Here is a 7,181-nt window from a genome sequence, read left to right as displayed (position 1 = left end):
AAATCTAATAAAAATGTTAAAAAATAATAGGTTAGCTGAAGGATTCTATTAGTAAATTATTGGTTATCAATTAATAAAAGGGATTTTTTTTGGAAAAAAAAGTGGTTAGTCACGCAATACTTGTAGACAGGAAAAGACTGTGAACAGATAGGTTTTGTTTTCAGATAGAATCTCATGTAGCACAGGCTGGCCTCGAACTCATTTTCCTGAGGGATCAATAGTGTATCTCACTATCCCCAGTTTAAGCAGTGCTGGGAAGTGAAGCCAGGGTGTAGTGCATGCTGGGCAAGCACTCTTAACACTGGGTTGCAGTCCAGTTCTTAGGTGTACATAAAAAAGTGAACTTTGACTCTTCTCTCACATCACATGTAGGTCATTAATTTAAGATGAATAGTAGACCTACATATAGATGAGAAAATTATGGAGCCTCTGAAATACATGGAGGAAAGTATTTTCATGATTTCAGATTGGTTACGTTCTCTTTGAAATGCCACAGAGACTTCAGCTAGAAGAGACCTGAATTCATAAGGGTTCGTGTTACTCAAGTTCCCTGTCAACTGAACTATGTAACCAGTCCCAAATTCTGTTTTGAAAAAGAAGCTATGAATAGAATTCAATGAATCATAAAAGAAATAAAATAAAACCAAAAGAGATCTAGAAGATGCTGTTTTAATGGACCAGGCAGGCATTGAAAAACCCCAAGAATGAACAGACCGTGATGGGAATAAAGGAGCCTAAGAGGCTTCAAGAGCTGTTGAAAAGATGTACTCTATGCCTCTATTAAGCTTACAAAAATTCACGGATTAATTGAAATAGGCACTAGGCTTTCCACATCTTGGACTATGACCTCATTTTGTTGGATTTATACAAGAAAATTCTGAAATTTTTTTATCATGCAATTTAGAGGGAAAACAGAATAAAGACATAAGCCAATAAAGTTAAAAGCTCAATTTCTTTTTCTCTCTCCTCTCCTCTCCTCTCCTCTCCTCTCCTCTCCTCTCCTCTCCTCTCCTCTCCTCTCCTCTCCTCTCCTCTCCTCTTCTCTCCTCTCCTCTCCTCTCTCTGTCTCTCTGTCTCTGTCTCTCTGTCTCTGTCTCTCTTTCTCTGTCTCTCTCTGTCTCTCTTTCTCTGTCTCTCTCTGTCTCTCTGTCTCTGTCTCTGTCTCTGTCTCTGTCTCTCTCTCTCTCTCTCTCTCTCTCTCTCGTCTGGAAACAAAGAGTTAAGGATGGAAAAGGTCTATCCTTTTTCCTGTTCTTTCTTCTTCAGAGGACAGGGAGGCATGGCTGGGCTGTATTTCCATCCTTGTGGAATTCTGAGGTGGATGCCATCTGGGAAGGGCCTCCGTGTTGGCCTGAACTTCCTTGGAGCTTTCAGTCACTCACTTGGGTATAATCTGACACATGACATCACAGTCATCCATCTGGATGAATCTCGCCCAGCTGTTGTACCCTCTGCTCTGGGTGGGGGTTCAAGCCACCCCATCTGTTCCCGAGGCCTCTCCACTTATCTATTCTCTGCTTGAGCCTCCAGCCATGACAGATGGTTCTTTCTCAGGATTACAGATCATTTTTCTCTGATCAGTGTCTCGGTGTCAATTTGTAGTTAACGTTTAAAACTACTCCCATCCCTGCCATCGCCTTAGGTACTTACAGAGATTAATTGACACTCCACATGCATATGAGTGTGTATGCATGCACATAATAACCATTTTACATGCACACACACACACACAACTTCATTGCCTTTAGTATCCACACAACAATGCAGGCTCATAACTACATTTCCACAGCACTCTTAAATTCAGTTAGGCTTCTTTACAATTTACAGCAGTTAAAAAAAAAAACCCACCACCACCAAAACCAGGGTGGGGCCTCTGGTGAGTGGAGGATCATTTAAAAACCTCCTCTTTTCTATATTTATGAGTACTTGAAACCACAGCTGTTCAAAGAGACTACTTCCAAGGGTCTGGATCTACATCCTATCCCTCTGGTCAGACTGTCTTACATTTTTGCTCTGAGAATCACCTTCCTATGGTGACGAATTCAAGTTGAGACACTGTGAGGATTTGGGGGAGTGGGGGACTGCCAGCTGAGAGCTGGAGCACGGCAACTGTAGCCTCTAGCTGAGGAAGCTTCTCATCAGTAAACCACAGAATACGCTCTAAACAGTCTCCTTTTTTTCTATTACGCATGCTCATAGATGAAAAGACAAAATTGATACACCAATGTTCCAATTCCTCAGGGACGATTTTAAAAAATAGATTTCATTTGCTTAATGTGTAGCTATTATTTCATTTTTTAAAATTCTAGTAATGACAGCATGTTGGCAGTGGTTTCCTTGAAGACTTGATCCCTGGATTATTCTATTTTACATCTATTTGCCTTTGTACAGTTCCGCATCTTACAACATTGCATTTCATCCATGATTAACAAAGATGCAATTCTTGTCATGCCCCCACACTAGAAGGAGGCCATCTGACAATATCTGGAGATGTGTTATTTTTGTTTGTTTGTTTGTTTATGACTTGTGGAGATACAATCTTCCTGCTGTCTGATGGATAGGGTCCAGGGACAGTGAAGATATCTTACAGGGCCTAGGACAGATGCAGTAAGGTATTGCCTGGCTCCAAAAGTTAATGACGTCATGTTCGAAGAACCCAAATTGTACTTGGAATCTGAATTGCTAATGTTGATGTGATGCTCAGTGTACAATCTGGGCTGGTCCTGTTCTCTGTAAAGAAAAGTGCAACAGCATGGACTTGTAGATGTTTGAGTTGCATTTATTTTATTTCATTTCATTTCATTTCATTTCATTTCATGAGTATGGGTGTTTTGGCCGAATGTGTATATGTGCAACACTCACTAGCTGGTACCTATGGAGGCTGGAAGAGGGCTTCGGATCTCTTGGAACTGGAGTTAAAGATGGTTGTGAGCTGCCATATGGGTGCTTGGAATCAAACCCAGGTCCTCTGCAAGAACAGACAGTGCTCATAACTGTTGAGTTATCTCTCCAGCACAGAATACCTGACGTGGTAAACGATCATTGCAGAAATCAAAAGCAACTTACTTTTACTATGGCTAAATTCTAGGGCCAGCTGGATGGCGTGGGCCGGTTGTTTATTTTACAAGAGAATCCAGTTTGGATCTAAGTTTGGTGACTGTCTTGGCACTTGAGCTCTTCCGTTTCATCTTTAGTGCTCTTCTTCTTCTTCTTCTTCTTCTTTTTTTTTTTTTCGGAGCTGGGGACCGAACCCAGGGCCTTGCGCTTCCTAGGCAAGCGCCCTACCACTGAGCTAAATCCCCCAGCCCCTTTAGTGCTCTTCTTATCATCATCATTGGCATCGTTGTCTTCATTGTTATTGTCTTCGTCGTCGTCATCACCACTACCAGCAGCATCTTTAATAATTTTTACAGCCCAGTCATTATCCCCCTCCTTATCTACCCTCTAACAGTTCCTCATCCCATTCCTCCTCCCCTGACTACAGAAGGATACCCCCAACAGCCCCCACTTCACCAGGCCTCTTCATTCCCTGGGGCCTCAAGTCTCTCAAGGGTTAGCCACATCTTTTTTCATTGAGGCCTGAGCAGACAGTCCTCTGTTGTATATGTGTTGGGGACCTCAGACCAGCTAGTGTATGCTGCCTGGTTGGTGGTTCAGTGTCTGAGAGATCTCGGGAGTTCAATGGGATTGAACCTATAAGTGTCCTGGTGCAGTTTTTCAAACTCTCTAAAAAAATTCAGTGCACATAAAACAAGTGCAAGGGCCTTAAAGGCATTTCTTTGGCTTAAGTTCCAGATGTGTTCAGTCTTTTGATATTTTTTATAACAGTTGTCATCTACAGAGTTCATTCTTCAAGATGGTGCAATGGAGCTATAGAAATGTTTAAGAATCATAATGTTTTAAATAAATTTACAGTTCTGTTTGGGGCTTCATTCATCACTATCCTGCTCAGCATGTGGCCTGTTGGACATTGTTTAGGCATTAGGCTAGGGAGGTGTGCACACCTCTGGGATAGTTTTCCACAGATGGTCTGCTTTCTTTTTCTACAAAACTAAGGCATTTCTGGAAAGCCAGTCTCATCTACAATACTCCTTGTCCTCGGATCTGTAGAATCAATGTTGAAAGAACGACTTCTTGTTTTAAGTCTCCACAACAAATGGAATCAGTGTATCTTTTCTTCTAGATCCAATAAGCAACCTCCAAACCTATCTGTCAGAGTGCAGCTTCTAGGTTCAGTAATTCCAGCACAGCACTGAAAGTGATGGTAATTCCTGCTTATTTTTTTTCACGTTTACACACAATGCTATATCTCCTGAGAGCATAGGGATGGGTTCACCCTCTTTATGTGGGCATGTGATATATGGCAAATGAATGGGCACAGAAAAGGATCAAGCCATCTTTTCATTTTGCTATGTGGTTTGTTTATGTTTTCTAGTGAGAAATACAGACTCAGTAAGTAAACTTTGGTAAGAATGGCAACATTCTAGTTGTGATAAATGTGTTATGGCTTTATGGCTGTCTATATAAAATATGTACATATTAGTATGTGTATACACATGTCCTGTGCTGGGGATGGAATTCATGTGAGGGAAACACATTACCAACCAACTGTGTTCCCGGTCTGGTTGTAGGTTTTTAATGACTATTGTTTTCAGACACAGAGAATTAACTATTTATGGATAAACCATCAAAACAGTTTTGGGGAAGGGGGATGGATGAAGTAAGGTTAAGCAAGTGCTGAAAATGTGAGACTTTATATATGGAAGTGAAAGGACCAGTATAATTGGGGCAACTGATGACCAAGAAGAGAGATGAAATTGTCTTAGGAGCAGCATCTAAGGATGTTGTGGGAAGTCAGGTAAATTCCCCAAAGCAAGCAATCCCTTCCTTGTTGCTTCCTTGTTGCTTCCATCTTTTTCCTTGAGACTAAAGTGTCTGAAGTAATCACTACAATCTTTAGTACCAACTCAGCTCACAGAGCATAATGAAAGTCTTCACCCAACCCTTGTCAAAAGAGTCAGAAAATGAGAAAAGATGTTCCTAAGCCATGTTAATTTGTATGTTGGCTAGAATTAGCTCTGGATGCATATCTTAACACACCAGAGCCACACAGGACATGTATGATACTTAGAAATATGAAGGGTAGATTCAAATGTTGAGCCAGTTCTTTTTTTTTTTTTCTCCTGTAATCTTGACTTTTTGAGACTGATATCTAGGCCAGTATGATCAAAGATTTTGCAATAATATTTGGTTGATGTCACTTTCTTACACCCCCTCAACATAATGAATAACACAGAACCGGAATGTTTCTTCCTGCATTAGCTCAGGGGTGGGGGAGGCCTTCAAGCTGCTCTCACTTTTTCCAAAGAGCTTCACTCATTCTTTCTCCTAATTAACCTAGAGTATTATGTAGCAACCAAATAAATAGTCTCGCAAAGGCAGCATCCTCTCTTTGATTGCTCCAGAAAACTCTGCTGACTCACTGGCAGTTGGGCTTGAAGAATTTTGTAGGCACAAGACACCAAAGAAGCCACACTTACTCTGAGCAGCACCCGTGAATCCTTCATCTGTCCCAAACATGGGTCACTCATCAAGTGTTGCTTTAGGGTAAGGGGGTTTAACATGGCTTTGGGAGCTACCTCTACAAAGCACTGTCTACATCCTTACACTTGGTTGACGATGCTTCCTTTTGTTTGCTTGTTTTTTCTTCCTCCCTGAAATTTAGGTAAATCGTATTAAGTAGCCTTTTTGTGTTCCAGGGGCCTGGGCTCAGTGAAACTGGATTGTAGCCAGGCTCATAACCCCTTCCTCATAGGGAGTTTCTTTTGAATCTATAACTCACCAGGCTAATTTAGCCAGGTGAAAGCCTAGTAGGAAGATAAAAGTCTCAATATCCATTAGTGATAGAAACAGAAGTGAGATGCTCCAAAGTACACTTGTATAGGAAAAAAAAAGACCAAGAGAAACCTTCTGATCACATGTTGCTCAAGGAATATATGCTGCCAAATGCAGCCAAAGGAATGGAACTATTCCTTGTTACCTTTACTCTCCCTACTTCCTCCTCCTCCTCCTTCTCCTCCTCCTCCTTCTCATCATCATCATCATCATCCTCCTCTTCTTCCTTCCTTCCTTCCTTCCTTCCTTCCTTCCTTCCTTCCTTTCTTTTCTTCTTCTTCTTCTTCTTCTTCTTCTTCTTCTTCTTCTTCTTCTTCTTCTTCTTCTTCTTCTTCTTCTTCTTCTTCTTCTTCTTCTTCTTCTTCCTCCTCCTCCTCCTCCTCCTCCTCCTCCTTCTCCTCCTCCTCCTCCTCCTCCTCCTCCTCCTCCCCCCCTCTCTCTCTAAGACAGAGTTTCTCTGTGCAACGTTTGCTGACCTAGAACTTACTCTGTAGACCAGACTGACAAACTCACAGAGATCCACCTGCCTCTGCCTCCCAAGTGTTGGGATTAAAGGTATGCAGCACCACTGTCAGCTACTGTTAATTTTTAATGTGAAGTCTGTGACTATTAGGATGAGGCCAAGAATTTGGACCTGCAGTAGCTTGTGCCAAAATGTACTCAATCAGCTAATTTATTAAAATACTATGACTCTCCTCAGGGTCAGTGCACCCTAGTCTACACAAGTGTTGAGTCACTAAAATCATGCCCAACACAGTAAAGCACAGTTAATCTTCAGCTTGCTGGGGGCACCACTACCCTCCTTTTCCTGGCTGGGATATTCAACCCTTCCCAAAACACGTCTTTTAAGATTTCATGATGGTGTAGGGCTTTTACTTTGGGTTGCTGGCCATCTACTCACTCTGGTGGGGCCCAGGGCCTGTGCTAGTCCACAATTTTGCTTACATTCCTATTTTTCTTTGTGTGGGTCACTCTAATGTCCTGGCCCTCAATTTTTATCTGTAAGTCGGTCAATTAACTAGTTAGTTGGAGGGCTTAATCACACTTGTGTTTTGCAATTTGAAGGTGTATTCACTGAAGGCTGTTGACAACACCCCTACGGAAATAGAGACATAGTTAAGGCATAACCTTCAGACTTTTCCAAATGTCATTTAGGAAAAATAATTTTTTCAATAAAAAGTACCTATTGTATAATAAATTTGTGGTAGAGGCAGGCAGGTTCCAAGTGTCCTGGATACTGAAGGTTCCTCCAGTGTAGCTACAGTTGAGTGGAAATGAAAACAGAT

The sequence above is a fragment of the Rattus norvegicus genome, chromosome X (genome assembly GCF_021556685.1).
Source record: "Rattus norvegicus strain SHRSP/BbbUtx chromosome X, alternate assembly SHRSP_T2T, whole genome shotgun sequence".
NCBI classification, from domain to species: Eukaryota; Metazoa; Chordata; class Mammalia; order Rodentia; family Muridae; genus Rattus; species Rattus norvegicus.
Note: the sequence above shows the minus strand (reverse complement) of the source record.